At 43.0% G+C, this 19,098-nt stretch overlaps 1 long non-coding RNA gene across 3 annotated transcripts; it reads left to right on the top strand.

Annotated features, from left to right (window-relative positions):
• The first annotated feature begins 797 nt into the window (after positions 1-797).
• On the top strand, positions 798-4,750 carry LOC120682182. 3 transcript variants are annotated; one of them, XR_005678259.1, is made up of 5 exons: positions 809-1,438; positions 1,506-2,358; positions 2,451-2,535; positions 4,184-4,270; positions 4,426-4,700. It is a non-coding gene; the product is annotated as an uncharacterized LOC120682182 (long non-coding RNA). The 3 variants fall into 3 exon arrangements; XR_005678260.1 differs by having other exon boundaries at positions 798-2,358; positions 4,363-4,750; XR_005678258.1 differs by having other exon boundaries at positions 807-2,358; positions 4,426-4,750.
• The last annotated feature ends 14,348 nt before the right edge of the window (positions 4,751-19,098 follow it).

The following is a 19,098-nucleotide window of genomic DNA, read 5'->3' as shown; positions in this document are numbered from 1 at the left end:
ATGCATTATATGCAAACGCTGATTTTGTACGTATACTCCAGTTGTGCTGCTGCGTTTTTGGCAACCTGGTTTAGCAGATGGACGGCATTGAAGAATTCATGCTTGACCAGAAAAAAAACCGAAGCACACATTTCCCATTCTGTTCCAATGTCGTGTCGTGTGTCGTGGGGCATCTCATCTCGATCATGAGAGAGCAGATCACACGATCAACGCACGTAAAACGTAACTAATCCATTTGAGGATGCTGCTGTTTTCCCGGCACTCCATCCTAACCACACCATCATCGTGGACTCATTGCGGTGCGCATTCTACGTGGCAGCCACGATCAGGATTCAGGAGGGAGATGAGGTGCACGCATTCTGCACTACTACAGAAACATTGCATTGTCTCAGTTGGGAAACCTCTGTTGTCCCAATTTTCCAATCGGGAACGCCAGGCCGGGACAAAAAGGGGTGCCCTTTTGTCCCGAGTCTGGCAACCGGGATAAAAAACACCCGGGACAAAAGGGGCTGCCAGCACCACGTGCCTGGCGCACCTTTTGTCCCGGTTGGTGTTATGTCCATTTTTTTTCCTGTTTCTCTTTTCTCAATTTTTTCTATTTCAATTATATTTTTACATTTCAATTAAACTTATGTATTGAAATTCAGTGTTTAAGATCTCCACTAATATATATATATAGTTACTTATATAATATTTGTCCTAGATAGTTTCCATATATAAACATATATATATATATATTAGGTCTATTGGGGTACCTGGGTATGAAATAAGATATTACATACCCGACCCAGCCAGCACCACCCAGGCGCACCGAGCATCTGATTGCCCCCGCGTTGCCCTGTTTTTCCCTCACGGTTTTGTTCCGCGTCAGCCCCATCCCCACCCGGCCACCCCACGACCCACCGAAGCGGTTTCTCCTCCCAGCTCGTGGTTAGTTTTCCCGACGCTGCTCCACCGGCCTGCTCGCGATCTGTCCGCCCTTCCTCCCGGCGATGACCCCGGGACTGGCACCGCCGGTGAATCCCTGCGTACCCCCGCGGTCAAGGCGATGCCCTCCCGTTCCCGTCGCTGCTCACTCCTCCCATCGCCGGTTTTCCCGACGCCACTCCGCCGCCCAGCTCACGGTACGTCTGCTGTTCCTCCCATCGCCGATCCGGGGACTGGCGACGCCGGCCAGCTCCTGCATGTCCCCGCAGCCAAGGCAATGCCCTCTCTTTCCGACGCGGCTCACTCCTCCCGTTGTTGTTCCGTGAGACCGCTCAATTCTCTGCATCGGCGGCGACGGCAACAGAAGCGTTGGACGGACAGTAGGGATCCAATCTTCTCCGCGACAGCTTGATATTCCTCCCGTGTAGATGCTCCAGCGAGTCATGTGCCCCATCGAGCTCCTCGCCCTGCGCAAGTTGCTCCTTGATCTACCTCACCCTGAATCCCCAAGGTGCGCAGATCGATCCAAGTATGCCCTGCGAGCATGTTTTCCATTCTAATTTCCTCTTTGCGAGCAGATAAAAGATTCTTGGAGAGGAGTATCTTAACTAGTTCTAGTTTATTTGGACCATGGCGGATGTGATTTCTGGATGGATATTGGTTGAGATTTTTTTTTTCAATCGGCTGCTGTTTTACTCCCTGCTTGGTGCGATGGGGCCACCGCTGCCTGCTGGGATGACTGGATCTACCCTGGTGCCAACGACTATTCGACAATATGCTGAATGCCAAGACCTCCTTGCGAAACTGTCAGGTGATGCTTGCCAGTGCTGGTTCAGTCTCGTTCCCCATTGTCATCAGTTTGTACTTCAGCTCCTGCATATTTTGTTCTGGCTCCTGCATGAGATGGGTCCAGGAAACTTCAGTCTTCTCTGCATTTATGTTTTTTGTTAATAGTTCAAGTTATGCAGTAAAGGTTAGATCAGGGTGCCAATTACATGATTTTCTTACAGAAATACCTTTTGTTTCCTGAAATCCTATCAGTATGTCTTCTTAGATCGCACTGCACCTATTAAACTTTGGGCATAATATGCAGTATCGATCAATCTATACTTATCTATATATAGGTGTTGATCGTTCAGATTTGTGGTTTCTGATTGTTACACTTTATGGCATGCTTAGTAGAACTTCTTGTGTGACAAAGAGGTGCTCATATGCTCATAAATCTTATATCTAATGAACATTGTTGTCCATATGCATGCTTATGTATTCTCAACGGGTATTATATTTGGACAACCTATATCAGACACTCTCCCAGATGATTGGATTTCCACACTCCGTGTGAGATTCTATCATAAGTCCCTGATTGAGTGGCTAACAAATGCGGACCGAATTAGGTGCAGGGATTGAACCGATGCGTACAGTTTCCTACCAGTGAGTCGTTCTTCAAATTTGGTTGCTGGTCCAAATATTTAGATTTTTTTTCCATTGTAGCTGATGAACTCATCTTGAATTGTGAATTGCAGTTTAAGCTGGGCAAGCACTTATCTCGCTGCAGCTGGCAGTGCACTGGATGAATTTTGCACATGGACATGAAGTGCATCAGAGAAGGTAAGGTACATTCCACCATTGCAAGTGCCTGCATTATCTTACTAAGGTTCATTAATATTTGTTATACTTTGTATGATTACAGAATCCCTGTTATGCCATATCACGAGCTCCCTAACTAATTGACCGTAAATAAGGTAGTATAGTATAGATAAAAGAACATGATGTCTCTGTTATTTCAGCTGGCCTGATATTATCGATTAGTTCAGATAAAGTCCCTTGCTAGTGATGACATCCTAATAAATTTCCTTGTCCTCACACAATTGACACAAAGGTTAGTGCATATTGATTTGCTGACTGCAATCTTAATTGAACCTGTCCACCTGGATTATCGATAATTAGTTCATCCTGAGTCTTAGATTCACATAGACTTCTCTGCAATTCTGCAGTTCATTGATGAGGTGACCTGCGGTTCTGAGCTTAGCCGCGAGCTAGATGTCATGTATAGCAGATTACAATGTTTTGATTGGATGTACGGGCACCATAGGGTGTCCTGGTGCTGATTCTTGTGGCGACGAGCTGCCATATACTCGTTTAGCACATGTCTTTGCAATACCAACGGATGTTTCACCTGATACTGAATTTTTCTTTAGGGAAACTATTCAACTGAAACTGATTAGGATTTGCCATTTTTGATTTATTATCCCATCATGTGTAGACCAATGTTAGATCATAGATTTACCCATCATCAACAACATCCACTAGTGAAACTGTATCCAAATGAACCATGCCATGAGATTAGGAGGCCGTGAGCATACGAACTATAGCAGATTGTGCAAATAGAGTCAATGAAAAATTAACTTGTGCTCTGTGTTTAGGAATGCAATCATGTACCAATATTTACCAAAATATACTCAATTTTGTTATTAAATTTTGGATGAATCAACCATATGTGTCGCTGCCCCTCCTCTTTCCTGAACGGTTGCTCTTTAGTTGGCAGCACGCCCACTCAGTCTGTAACTCTGCATCTCCCATCCAATTTGGGTGCACTAGTACTTGATTTAATTCCACCTTAAATAAATCTAAGCAGACCATTTGAGATCTGATTGGTCTATATTGCTTCATGATGTAATTACATACCATTTTGCTGCTGATTGTCTCCTAGACCAAGCAATTTATTACCAATCATCGTTTTCCTGTAAAGTTTGACTGTTGAGTACCTGTTGTGAAGATGAGTGCCTGTTGAGAATTCAGATATACAACATGCTTTTGTTCAGAGACGGAGATGTCCAGATGCGCATTGTTGCAGCAAACTTATGTTTGATAAGGTTTCTTTCTAGAGAAACTACATTTATTCAGACTCCTTAGATGCATACTGATGACTATCTACATAAGTGATAATTTTTTGGATAATAATATAGATTAATCAATAGAATGCACCTCGGGTACCCAGACCTATCCAGTTCAACTTCTATGCAATCATTTGGCAATGCTGATGTTATTAATGGCAAATATAGTCTGAATTTGATGGTACAGTCCTAATGTTTATTAACTTCAGGGATTTGCTATTCCAATATTTTCTTGACAAGAAAAAATATCCAGTATCATGCTTGAAACAGAATTGTTTGGATTTATCGCAATGTGCCAATCTGAAATCTTGATAAGTCTCAAATCGGTCAGGTTTTTCTCCTCATCAAATTACTGATTTCAGTATTATCTACGGATGTGGTGAGCGGGGGTAAGAATGTGAAAAGCCATCAAGGAGGTTGCCAAGTGAAATGACATGGCATCTGCAAAGGTGCGACTAGTTTAATGTTACATGTTTATTTCAGTTCATCAGCTCCTAGCGCATATCTCATTTAATGTGTACCTGCGCTTCTATATGCTTAGTCGTTCACATATCACAAATCTGCTGGAGAGGGATCACATCTGAAAATGAATTGTTTTGTGCAGCAAGTTGGACACCATGACTGCTTGCTATAAATTGCTCATGCTGGAGTTGCTTGCTTGATGGAGATGGCGCGTGCACAGACTTTTTTTAGGGAGAATAGAGCTTCGTGCACAGATATTCGTTTGCCAATCTCAAACAATCCTTTTCTGTACATAAATCAATCAGCCGTATGAGGGGCACCAGAACATGGAGTACAAACGACGGAATTAGTTTGCTTTGGATCATAAATACTGAATTTCACAACATCGATGAATGACTGGAGCATGTGCATGCGATATTTGTGTTTTGGTGACTTTTTTTAAGAAAAAGGAAGAACGTTGGTAGCTACCTACCTGGTAGTATATGTCCCTAATCGGCTACTGACGTATTGATCACTACGGGTGAGAAATCATCGCACGCCATCAGCTTTTAATTTAAATTAGTCCAGCTGGTTCTAATTGCTTCGCAAGAGGAAACATCCATTGCACATCCCGAATAAAACACGTCTCCGTGAATTCCTCCGAATAAAAAAAAAAGTATTTAGTACTAGCACTCGTTGGAAAACCAGACAGGAAAAAGGAACATGTGAAAAACCGGTGCTCGGTGGAAAACCAGACGTGCGAAGGCAGGAAAGAAAAAAAAACTGCGAACGTAGGCAGGAAAGAAAAAAACTGCAAACGTGGACGCGGAACGTGGGGCGGGGGCGTCAGGTTGGGGGACGGGCGGACCATCCTACAGCCGGACGGAACGGCGCACAGCAGGCTGGCTCGGGTATGGAATAACTATTCCATATCCAGGATAGAGATTAACCCTGGCATATATATATATATATATATATATATATACACACACACATATATTATTGGAGGGCTTAAATATATAATACATACATACTCATAAATAGAAATATAATACATACACACACATATATATTTACATAGATATATTCGTTCTTAATTATATATATACGCATATATTATCATATTTGCTGTGATTGTCAATGTGAGATTGTCCATCATAGTAGAATTCGTCTTTTGGATCGAGGACTTGCTCAAAAATAAATCCGGACAATTGTTTTTGAATCGCCATAATCTTTTCCTCCGGTATGAGTTTATCGCGCATCTCCTCGACCTATGGAAAAGAGGGATAGTTAATTTCGACTAATTAAAATACGAGTTCAAACATTAACAAGTTTTTTACTTACTTCCTCCTCCCAATCTGCCAAGACCTTTGGAGGACCTATCAGACCGTGGATGTTTTCGCATATATAGTATGCGCATAAATTAGTGCCTTGTTTCTGCCTCATACACTTTAAGAGAGAAGAAATTAGCAGGTATTTACATGAATATATAATAAAACTAATGAAATGTGCAACGAATCATCTAAGTGCGTACCGCAAAATCTGTCTTGATCTTCAATTTCTTGTCCAATTTGCCTGGATGATTTTTAGCGACTTGTTTCCAAACCCTGTGCATGATTAGAACAATTATAGTCAAGTAACAAAGTGATTCAAATTATCGGTCATCGACGGAGTAGTGGTAGAATTACTTTTTCATCATGTTAAGAAGATATTCGTATTGTTCTGGATTTCTCCTCAATGAGTCCATAACCACGAGTAGACTCTTCTCAGGAATTATGACAATTAGGACCTAGTGTTCACTGCAAGATTATATGGAGTCAGTTCTTGGTAGTTAAGGTTTAAACAATTCGATTACAGAATAGAAAGAGTTAGACGGAAGGAATCACTCACGCAAAGTTATAAGAAAACAATATCATTTGCTTGTTGTGATGAACATTTATGTACTTGAACAAGTTTTGGAATATCTCATCGGAATTGTCGCGTAGAAGCCTCCAATTACAAGTAATTGGGTTGATGAAGCCGAGGTGAGAGTATCCCTTTCTCCTGCAAGTTTGTATCTCCATTCTACATGATACTGAATAAATCAAGGGATCAGTATGTTGAGATCATGCAAAACAATACGTAAGGAGAGTAAAATACTTACAGAACCCACAAGCCGACCATAGAGATGTCGAGGTCCTCCTGATGGAATGGTTGGTAAACTTCTTCCCAGTTTATCCATATAATGGCCTCCCCCCGTAAGAAATCATCATCTTTAATCTTTGCACTCTGTATGAAGATGCAATCGGCCATCGCACGCATGTAGTGCTGGTGCAGCTTATACATTTGCGTTGGAAGCACGGACACTACTTCGGGGGTACAAGAGATTTGCCTAGCTGTAGGATCAAGAACACCGACTAGAGGGGGGTGAATAGGCGGTTTAAAATCTAAAGCCAACAACACTAGAGAAATTTAATTAGTGACAAAGGAAAGCCCTGTGTCATGCTACTACTATCTCTAGATGGGTTTGCAACCTAGGGTGACAAGATACAAATCAAGCTCTAGTAAAGTAAATTGCTCAAAGTAAAAACAAGAATTAAAGTGAGCAAGAGAAGTAACCAAGCTTGACACAAGAATTTATCCCGTGGTGTCGATGACTTGCCGGTCACCCCTAATCCACGTTGAGGTGGATTCCAAGAATCAACCTCTCCTCTATCAAGAACCTCTTGACCTTGAGCCGGCTTGAATCAAGGAACCGCTTCACACCTCGATTCCACTAGAGTTGCTCTTCACCACTCCGGTGAGGTAAGCACAAGACCTCTCACAACCGAAATCGGGGCTCCTCAACAATCTCCTTGGAGGAGCTCCACGAAATCCTCTTCTCCAAGCCGTCTAGGGAGCGGCAACTCCCAAGAGTAACAAGTCAATGACGCTTGCTTGAGGTTTCCCTAGTGCCACAAAGCTCAAACTCTTGATGCAATGCACTAGGAAGCCCTCACACCCTCAAGAATGCAATCTCTAAGCAAGTGTGTGTGTGAGAGGGATGCCTTAGCTCTATAGTGTCAAGTATGCAATCCAAATAGCCAAGAGAGTGACTCAATGACCGGACATTGGGTATATATAGACATCCCTTCAAAAACTAGCCGTTACACTCTTTTCTGCAAAGTCGCGAACCGTCCGCGGTTCAAAAACCGTACCGTCCGCCGTTATAAACTAGTGAGTCAGAGTGCATTTAATGTGTGTCAAAACTAGCCGTTACAGCCCTGGCGGACCGTCCGCGCCCTAGGGGCAGACCGTCCGCAGTTATGTGTTCCACACCACCAGAGACGAACATCGTCTCTGGTACAATTTTGAAAAAAGGCCGGCGGACCGTCCGCGCCCTAGGGGCGGACCGTCCGCAGTTCATCCTTGAAATCCACCAGAGACAACAATGTCTCTGGTACAAACTGTCAAATAGCCTGCGGACCGTCCGCTCCCCAGGGGCAGACCGTCCGCCGCACAGATCATAACCTCAACCAGAGAAAACACCCTCTCTGGTACAATTTGAGTTAGAGCTGCGGACCGTCCGCCCACCTGGGCCGGACTGTCCGCCAGTCACATCTAATTTCCACCAGAGCCAAACATGCTCTCTGGTATGAGTGCGGACCGTCCGCTCTCCATGGAGCGGACTGTCCGCGCTTGTGCAGTCAACTCTCAAACTTGATCTTTTTCAAATCTTTTCAAAACGTCGTTAGCCCTCATGCATGCACCTAGATATTTTGAGCAAAATGGCACTAACGACCCGTCAAGCACGAGTACTCGACCCCTCTTGATAGTACGGCTATCTATCCAACAAATCCGGTCACTTTTCATCCACTAAACACCTTGTGACCAGTAAAATACAAAACCCCTATTTTATACCTTTGCCTTGAGCCCGAGCTTTGCTCATCATCTCCAAAACTCCACACGTTCACAACCAAATCTCTTTCATCCGTGGATCAACCTATACTTATTATCTCAAATGAAATCGTTAATCCACGAACTGTTGTCATTAATTACCAAAACTCAAATTAGGGGCCTAGATGCTTTCACCAGCTCATACGTCCATTTGACGACCACATCGGCCTTTGGAATATCTTCTCCCCCTGCAATCTGAGCCGCCGTCAGGTTTGATTCTTTCAAAAATGTAACAAATTCTTGTTGTTGCGTCGTCTGTCCCACTATGAGAGACTCTATTGATTGTTTTTTTGGCTCCGAGCTGTGGAACGTCGGACGACAACGACTTTGATTGTCTCTTCTTTGTCTCAGTAGTTTTGATAATTTTGCGGTCGTAGTCTGAAGGGGGATCTCTCGGAATGAATTTTCTCTTATTTGCTTCGCACATTCCCTTAAAAAATTTTAAATCTCCCGGATTTATCACTTTCTCGGGCTCCGGCTTCGGCTTCGGCTTGAAGTGCTCTTTAACTCTTTCAGCAGTCCTCCGATCGCATTCTTCAATACTAAGGTCCCAGGGTTTAATAGGAGCCTCCTTGGTTTTTTTTCTTCTTTTCCTTCTTCTTTGGATGCTCCTTAGCCGGTGCAGCTACCTTCTTTGCCAGCGGCGGAGGGGGTGACCATGGAGGCTACGGTGACGCTTGAGTGTTCATCGGCGCATGAGATGATGATGATGGAGAATGTCCCGGTGAACCTTGCCGAGACAGTGCTGCCCTTGGGGAGTTTTGCGGAGATGACGGCCTTGGAAAGGCATGCTGAGATGCCGGTCTTGGTGTTCGATCATCCGACTTTAGGACAATGTAGCACTTATCCCATAGGATGTAGCCATGAATGGCTTCTGCTAGTGTCATCTCCACATCGCCTCCAGGAATAACAAGCTCGAGCGTCTCCCAACCCTGGCACACCTGCTCCATGCCAACTCTTGTATATCCTGCCAGAATTTGCTGCCCGTGGTACACGTCGCCTGGTTGGGTTGGCATGGCGGTACCGTACGCAACAGTGAACATTAAGTTCTTAATGGCAATCTGCAGGTCACAAGGTGTCCACTGGGTGATCTCATCCACTGGAAATCGCTGCGGGGCCGTCACTTCAACTGCGGCCTGGATCCCTGTTGGCTCGACGGCGATGTTTGTGGAAGCGCAGCTGCTTTTCCGCTGAGACAGATGATCGGCTGCGACATTAGGCTCTGGAGGCACCAGTTGCGCATGCTGTTGCTAGCTCATTGCTATGGCCACTTGGCGTTGAACCTCTTCCTCCAGTCTTTGATCGTGTGACATGAGCCGTTCCTCTGGCCTTCGTAAGTGCTCCCGCTCATCATTCTTTCTTCTTTGCCGGCTTCTATATGATTCAATGTAATCCCTGGACCCATACTTCCACGGAACCACGCCTTTGCCTCTTGTGCGGCCCTGATGCTCTGGATTCCCAAGGGTGTAAGTCAGCTCGTCCCTCTCTCTATCCGGCTGGAATGTTCCCTCGGGCGCTGCTTGTATGGCCTCCTGTAGTCTCTGGGCTGCTAGGTGGATGTTTGGCCCATAGATGTAGGCCCCAGTCAATGCGTCCAAGCTTCCCCCGTGACCATAAAACCAGTTCCTTGACCTTTCAGGCCAGTTCATGGTAGCACGTTGGATGTCTCTGTCAAGCAGATCCTGCTCCATCTTCTCCCATTTGGGTATTGCAAGCTTGTAGCCTCCTTGGCCTAGAGTGTGATGGTACACTTTCTTCGAGGCGTTGTCTTTGGCCTTCTGCACCTTCTGAAGCCCAAGCTCTGAAGACTTGTATTGCACAAATGCATCCCAGTGACCCTTGAGCTTTTCGAGCTCGTCGGTAAACACGGGCGTGGTCCCGGTCTTGATATATTTCTTCGTCAAAGTTTTCTTGAATGATTGCAGCTGTTTGGCCATCTTGCTTAGGGTCCAGCGCTTACATATCTCTTCGGATTCAGCTGGAACCGTGAAGTTTTTCTTAAGCTCCCGCCAGTACCGTTCTTTTTCTCTTTCGGGTACCGCATCCCATTCCTCGCTTGGATTGGAAGCTTTCCATAGCCTGAAGCTGATCGGGATGTGGTCCCTGACAATACATTCGGATTGTCTTATGAATTTTTTAGCGACAACTTCTGGAGCGATCGGTTCGCCATCTGGACCAACTTCCGTTATAATGAAGTGCCCTTCCAGTTTTTTTGTCGGGCCTCGCTTCATCTTTTTCTGCTGCGACGATGATCCAGACGGCTATAAAAAAACATTCATAGTATTCATATAGATTCACATGAAAATATGATTTTCAATACGAGTAAGTATAGTTGTGATATGTACATTAGCACTTTGTTCACCAGCAGCGTCATCCTGAAAAGATGGTGCCTCAATTCCATCACCGGACATATTCAAATAAATGTTGGTATTGCTGCCATCATCAGCTTGTTCAGGGGCATCTCCTTGACCTTTGACAATCATATTCAACAGGAGCTGTTCGTCTTCCGCGTCTGTGTGTCGCGGGTCCATCGTAACTAAAATATGAATACAAATAAAACCCTTAAGAAAATTCTCTAAATAATCCACATATTTAGATCGGTAACGATCGGAAACTATCGGAAACGATTCGGTCGGTATCGGTAACGATGGGAAACTATCGGAAACGATTCGGTCGGTATCGGTAACGATCAGAAACTATCGAAAACGATTCGGTCGGGATCGGTAACGATCGGAAACTATCGGAAACGTTTGTGTGTTAGCGCGACTTTGCGAGCTCGAGAAGTAATATAAATGACATAGTTAAATAATAAATACATGATACATTAAATAATAAATACATGATACATTAAAATTGAATTCTAATAATATATCCAAAATTGAATTCTAATAATATTTCCATAATTAAATTCTAATAATATATCCAAAATTGAATTCTAATAATATTTCCATAATTGAATTCTACTAATATATCTATAATTGAATTCTAATAATATATCCAAAATTGAATTCTAATAATATTTCCACAAAATTTGCACCTAATTCTAATAATTGAATTCTACTTAATATATAATAAATAAAATTAACACCTAATTCACTAAAATTTGCACAAAATTTAGGGTTTGGGGGCCGAGGCGGCAGCGGCCCACGGTCGGCGCCGTTTTCACCTAATGCAGCTCGGGGCGAGGTCGGGACGTCGGTGCTCAGGGTGGGGGCTCGGGGCGGCGGAGATCGGGGACGACGGCGCGGTGGGGCGGAGATCAAGATCTGACCAAATGTTGGAGGAAGGCGTAGGAAAGGGAGATATATAGGGTGGAGGCCTTTTGTCCCGGGTGAAGCCATGACCTGGGACAAAAGGCCCTTTTGTCTCGGGTGGTGGCTTCACCCGGGTCAAAAGGTGATTTTGGGCGGGCCGGGAAAATTCCCAGCCCGCGGCCCACCTTTAGTCCCGGGTGGATCTACCACCCGGGACAAAAGGGGCCTGTTTTCCTTCATTCCCGCCAAATTTTATGTTTATTTTTGTTTCTTTTTACTTCTCTTTTAAAATAGGCTTTCATTTGTTAATTCAGTTAAAAAATTATGATTCCAAAAATTATGGAACAAAATTTCTTATCTCTATATAAAATTGATACACGCAACAAAAATGATTAATTTTCATTCAAGTGATTGGGTCAACGAAATATCTAACTTTTTTGAAATCATATTTGTTATTTTGACCATGCAAAAATATATTAGGTGAACAAATTTTTTCAAACTGTTGCTTTTCGACAGAAAGTGGATTCTATCACGATATTACCGTTTAAAAAGTGAATTTTACATAAAACTAAGCAATTTCATGATATTAATGAGTATTGTGTGAGTTTGTGAGATAGTGTGTGTGTTAGTGAGATTATGTGTGTTAGTGAGAGAGTATAGTGTTTTAATGTGAATGTAATTTCATGAAATAAATAAAATTAGTTGAGTAATCCATATTATTGTATGAAAAAAGTATACTTGAGTCTGATAATTAAGTGAAAATTATAAAAAATGATATATATAACACATAAAGGATAATGATATAGTACATATATAATAAAAGTATTCGAATTGTCATTACTTTTGTATATAATAATAGAAACTGATTCAAGTACATGAAAATTTAGCGGTAACAGACTTTCTCTTGACAAATGTCTTTTGATTATGAACACGACGCAAGTATGGAGCATCATCATTGGCTAGCAGGATGCATGGATCAGCATTTACTTCGAAAGGTGGAATGACAACAATGTTATTATATTCTTCTGACAAGTCTGTCTTGTCCTCCACTCCAACTATGTTTCTCTTCCCTGATAGAACTATGTATCGCTTAGACTCATGATTCTTTTGCTTGTTTACCCCCTTCTTTGGCTTGTTGGACATGTCTTCAATGTAGAAAACCTGAGCGACATCCTGAGCTAGGACAAATAGCTCGTCTCTATACCCAAGATTGTTGAGATCAACTATTGTCATCCCATACTCATCTTTTGTTACCTCTCCTCCAGATAGCATAACCCATTGGCAATAAAATAGAGGCACCTTGAAATTGGGACCGTAATCCAGCTCCCACATTTCTTCAATGTAGCCGTAATATGTGTCTTTTTTCCATTATTGTCCGTGGCATCCATACGAACACCGCTATTTTGGTTGGTACTCTTTTTATCTTGGGCTATCGTATAAAATGTGTTTCCATTTATCTCGTACCCTTGGTATGTTAAGATATTCCAAGATGGTCCCCTAGCCAATAAGAAAAGTTGTTCACTTATATCCATGTTATGCATTAGATGCTTCCGCAACCAGCTGCCGAAAGTGTTCATGTGCTCACGTGTAATCCATGCCTCAGACTTTTCTGGGAATTCGAAGAGCAGAATTTTCTTGTGTTCCTCGATATACGGGTCAACCAAGGATGATTATTGAAGAACCGCATAATGCGCTTTCTTGAATGAGAAATCATCTGTGCAGATATAAGATTTCTTTCCTAATGTACCCTTTCTAGTTAGTCTCCCCTCATATCGCGATTCAGTGACCCCAATCAGTTTAAGGTCATCAATAAATTCAACACAAAAGTCAATGACCTCCTCAGTTCCGTAGGCACTGGCGATGCTTTCTTCTGGACGAGCTCGATTACGAACACATTTCTTGAGTACCCCATGAACCTTTCGAATGGGAACATGTTGTGTAGAAATACTGGTTCGCGGATATCAATCTCTTTCACAAGGTGTACTAGAAGATGTGTCATGATGTTGAAGAAAGATGGTGGAAATATCAGCTCAAAGCCAACAAGGCATTGCACCACATCGTTTTGCAGCTTTATCAAATTGTCCGGATCAATTACCTTCTGAGAAACTACGTTGAGGAAAGCACATAGCTTCACGATGATTAACCGGATGTTATCAGGCAGAATCCCCCGCAGCACAACCGGAAAAAGTTCGGTCATAAGCACGTGGCAGTCATGGGACTTGAGATTTGTAAATTTCTTCTCTGCCAAATTTAAGATTCCTTTTATATTGGATGAGTATCCAGATGGAACCTTTATACTATTCAAGCAGTCAAATATGGTTTCCTTCTCTTTATAACTAAGAGTATAGCTGGCAGGACTTAAATATTCTTATCCATTATCTCGTTGTTGTGGATGTAAAGCATCTCGTTCTTCCATACGTTGCAATTCTTGATGTACTTCTACTGTATCTTTTGTCTTTCCGTAAACTCCCAAGAATGCTATCAGGTTGACGCAAAGATTCTTCGTGAGGTGCATCACATCAATTGCATGACAAACATCTAAGACTTCCCAATACGGTAGCTCCCAAAATATAGATTTCTTCTTCCACATGGGCGCCATTCTATTTTCGTTCGGAACAGGTTGGCTACCAGGTGCCTTTCCAAAAATAACTTCTAGATCTTTTACCATGTTGAAGACGTCTTTACCACTATGGTGCATCGGTTTTGTTCGGTGGTCCGCTTGGTCTTTGAAATGCTTGCCCTTCTTTCGTACCGCATGCTTGATGGGAAGAAACTGACGATGACCCATGTATACAACCTTCTTACAGTGAGCCAACCGTATATTATCAGTATCATCTAAACAGTGTGTGCATGCTTTATATCCCTTGTTCAAATATCCTGACAAGTTACTAAGAGCAGGCCAGTCATTGATCGTTACGAACAGCAATGCTCGTAGGTTGAAGTTTTTCTATTTGTATTCATCCCACATCCGTACACCTTCATCGCCCCAGAGTAATAAGAGTTCTTCGACCAATGGTCTTAGGTACACATCAATGTCATTTCCGGGCTGCTTTGGGTCCGGGATAAGCAGTGGCATCATGATGAACTTCCGTTTCATGCAGAACCATGGTGGAAGATTGTACATACAAAGAGTCACAGGCCAAGTGCTATGACCACTGATCATCTCACCAAAAGGATTCATGCCATCCGTACTCAAATCGAACCTTATGTTTCTCGCATCCAAATCAAATTCTGGGTACGTTCTATCTATTTTTCTCCACTGCGACCCATCAGCGGGGTGTCTCAACATCGAGTTTTGCTTGCGTTCCTCTTTGTGCCATCGCATCAACTTAGCATTATCTTTATTTCTAAACAGACGCTTCAAACGTGGTATTATAGGCGAATACCACATAACCTTCGCAGAAACTCTCTTCCGGGGAGGCTCCCCCTCGACATCGCCAGGATCATCTTTTCTAATCTTGTAATGCAATGCACTGCATACGGGACATGCATCCAAATTCTCGTACTCGCCTCGGTAGATGATGCAGTCATTGGGGCATACATGTATCTTTTGCACTTCCAATCCTAAAGGGCAAACAAGTTGTTTGGCTTCATACGTTGTGGTAGGCAATTCGTTATCCTTAGGAAGTATTTTTTTTAACAAGTTTGAGTAATTCACCAAATCCCTTATCGGATACACCATTTGTCGCCTTCCATTGCAGCAACTCCAAGGTGGTGCCAAGTTTCTTCAATCCATTTTGACAATCTGGGTACAACAACTTACGGTGGTCCTCTAACATCTTCTGGAACTTCAACATCTCTGTTTCACTCTCACAGTCTGCCTGCACATTGTGCAATGGCTGTCCTAGATCGTCGCTGGGACCATTTTCTGCTACATCTACTTCGGGCTCTTCCATGGGAATATCGTCATCGAATGCACCGAATCCAGCATTCCCGAAAAAGTGATTGTCAAAATCTTCTTCTTCATTGTCTTCCATGGTAGCCCCCTGTTCTCCGTGCTTCGTCCAACAAACATACTTCTCTATGAAACCATTTGTGAAAATATGGCTGTGTAGGATTCTTTAAGATGTGTAATCCTTGTTATTGTTGCAATGAACACACGGGCAGCAAATAAAACCATTCTGCTTGATTGTCTCAGCCACAGACAAAAAATAATGCAGGCCTTCAATGAATTCGTTCGAACGTCGGTCAGCATTATACATCCATTGCGGGTCCATCTGCATTTTAAAGAAATCGATTTGAATTCTTTACACGTAACGAATAAATAAAATATATCAAACCTAAATTAAACTAAATGTAACATAACATGAATAACTAAAAGATCTGTAATATCCATCATACACTTTGATTAATTAAAAGGAGTACTTAATCCATTACAAAATTTAACAAAGGAGTACTCAACATGAAACTTAAAAATTCGGACAACAACACATAGTTTTTCAACCGTCCTTGCGTGGGAACGCAGAATGCTCTAACAGATTTCTTGCTGGCGCAGAAGAAGATGGTGGAGCTGAAACCTCCGAGTTTGGTGGTGACGAACCGTAACACTGCAATAAATCCTCAAGATCAAACGGAGGTTCCTCGCCCCTTGTCACGCATTCTCTATATTCTTTTTCCAAATAACGGAGTGCTGCCCTATCAAAAGCACTAGGTTTCTTGGACCGACGACCTACTCGAGTTGTGCCCTTCTCTTCATAAGGACAACGATCACCCCCACCGGCGCCACTCCCTCCAGCTGCTGAAGCCATATTTTACTGGAAAATACCTTTATTTTTCACAAAATTATAAATTTTTACCATTACAATACAAATATTATTTACTATTATAATTACAATGATCAGATTAATAACTCTTGCAAATAACAATGAAATCATATAAAAAAGACGAAATCTCTATAACTCCTAATTATTTTGACACCCTTCGGTTCCAGGAGAACACTCTTTTCAATATCCAGAAACCCTCTAGAAGAAAAAAAAACTTTATTTCCGAAAATATATATGTCGGTAACCTCGACCCTGCGGTGATGACACTGTCTTTCGGGGGGACACGGTGCTATACAAGTACGTCACCAATAGACCAGTCGCAACACCAACATTTACGGTTGATAGGAACACAGCACTTGGCACAGGCAGCATGCTCGTTGATATGCTCTCAGTGCAACAACGGCCACGCTGACTGTGCCAAATGCTGTGTTCGTATTAACCGCAAGTGTTGGTGTTGCGACCAGCCCATTGGTGACGTCCTTATAACGCATCGTGTATCCCCAAAATGTAGTGCCACCACCGTTGAATGGTGATTAATGACGTATACTTGTTTCGAAATAAAGATTTTTTAAACTTCTAGATGGTTTCAGTGTGAGCATGAACGAATACATCACTAGAGTGTCAAAATAATCCATTCATAATAAAAAAATTCTAATATACTCATTTCATTAATTCATTCATGAATACAAAAATCAACTATCCACAATATGGTCATATTTACAGTACATCACATGAAATGTCTACACTCATTCTAAAAATTTTTACTATCCACATACTCATCTAAATCTAAAAAAAAATCCACACATATGCAATCTAATGCCAAGAAATGAGCTAGCTACACATTTTCTCTATTTCTAAAGCATGAAATGAGCTATACAAGCCAAAATTCTCTCATCTAAAATTTTTACTATCCACATACTCATCTAAATCTAAAAAAATCACACCTACATATGCAATCTAAATGTCCAAGAAATGAGCTAGCTACACATTTTCTCTATTTCTAAAGCATGAAATGAGCTATACAAGCCAAGTAAGAAGAGAAAAACAAGCCCCAAATCTTTAGCGCCGATGGATGGACGGGAGAATTAAAGATCTTCACAAATGTGGTGAAGAAATGAGTAAGAACTCCGCTCTCCCGAGCCAAGAACAAGTGAGCTGAATGGCTCGGGCAGGAGGAGAGGGAAGGGGATAAGGGGGCCAAGAAGTTTTATTTCGGTTGGAGATACCAACCGGGACAAAAGGGAGGCCTTTTATCCCGGTTGGTGGCTCCAACCGGGACAAAAGGCTGCGCGGACCCTCCTTTTGTCCCGGTTGGTGCCTCCAACCGGGACAAAAGGCTCCTGTCCTCCCTGCTGGCCCGGCTAGCCGTTGGATTCGGGACAAAAATCACCTATTGTTCCGGACACAAAGACAACCGAGACAAATGGACTGGAACAAAGACCCGTTATGTAGTATACCAGGTGTGGCAAGCTCGCAATGGGGTTGAGTTAGTGGGTGTCTGGCTGCTGATGCATGCGTTGGTCGACGCATACGTGCATGGGTCAATGCCACCCAATCCGATTGTAGATTGAAAAAAAACCCCCACAAGAAGTAGTGACCTTCACATTAGCAATAGCATTTGCCTGTTTCTAGCTTTCTTTTTATAGCAAATGGTATTTTCCTAGCTTTTGTTTTTGTACGTGCCTTTAATTTCTCTAGCTTGTGTGGCCCCTGGCCCAAGAGCATCTCCAGCCCTCCCTCATTTTCCAATAAATTCCTACTATTGGGAAAAAGGTGTGCTCTAGCAGTTTTTTCATACATCTCCCCTTCTCTAATAACTAACTCCCCTCAAATAAATCATCTCCATTAGTTTCCAATCTCTCTTCCTCGTCCTTATTTAAAAAAAAAGAGACAAAAAAATACTCTCAAATAGTTTCTCATCTACTAACAATTGGCAAATTGATCTCCCTTATGCATAAAAATACACACCACTTCTCTCTTTCCGATCGCCCCTCCCCTGCACCGTTTCCAGCGGAATTATCCTTATGGGGCCATAACTTCTTATTTTTTGAGTAAAAATTGGGAATAATTGGAGATGAACTTTTTTTGTCTCCCCTTACCTATTTGGGGAGTTGGCAAACAATAAATTATGGGGAGAAAATATTAGGAACTATTGGAGATGCTTAAAGGGAGGGTTCATGACACAATATGTTAGTTGTATTGGAATAAATTTATTGGAAGACTTGCAAAAGTAACTCCCTAAATAATCCAAAAACTGATATTAAAATATTTCCCAATACTAGTTATTAGAAGGCTGGGATTTTCCTTAATCTAAAAAAATACTAGTTATTATGAAAGAATTATTGAAGAACTGCTGAAGCACAGATGTTCTAAAGTGCACGTACGCCTCAGTCCGTTGCTAGCTGAGATGGGCACTCTGCGGGCTTATCTCGACCTGTTCGTGGTTTGGGTTTACCGGTTTTTGGTTTGTTTCCAACCCAAACCAAGATAAAAACGTTGGTCTGGTGCGGGCTGGGTTTGAACTGCTTCCGACAGCTTAATTAATACCTTGGTTTGGTGTGGGCAGATAGTTTCACGGGTTAACACACCAGTTTACAGGCAGACGCGCACCCACGCGAGAGACTACGGCGGCCTACAGGCAAGCATGCCTCGGCAGCGAGCGCAGCCTCCCCTCGAGGCCTCCAGCAGGGCCGTCGTGTGGCATCTTTGTCCCGGCCGTCGGGCGTTGCCGCCGCCGACCGCAGCTGGTCCGCAGACCACTGCCGCCATCCGCTGTCGCCTGCCACAGCTGGCCCGCAGCAGCCCTTGGGCATCGCCGCCTCTTGCCGCAGCTGGTACACCGCCGTTCGACGCAGCCGCCGTACGCCGTAGCCGACGCCCGCAATCGCGCCGTCCGCCGCCACG

The sequence above is a fragment of the Panicum virgatum genome, chromosome 7N, assembly GCF_016808335.1.
Source record: "Panicum virgatum strain AP13 chromosome 7N, P.virgatum_v5, whole genome shotgun sequence".
In the NCBI taxonomy this organism is placed as follows: domain Eukaryota; kingdom Viridiplantae; phylum Streptophyta; class Magnoliopsida; order Poales; family Poaceae; genus Panicum; species Panicum virgatum.
Note: the sequence above shows the minus strand (reverse complement) of the source record. Positions and strands in the feature narration are given on the sequence as shown.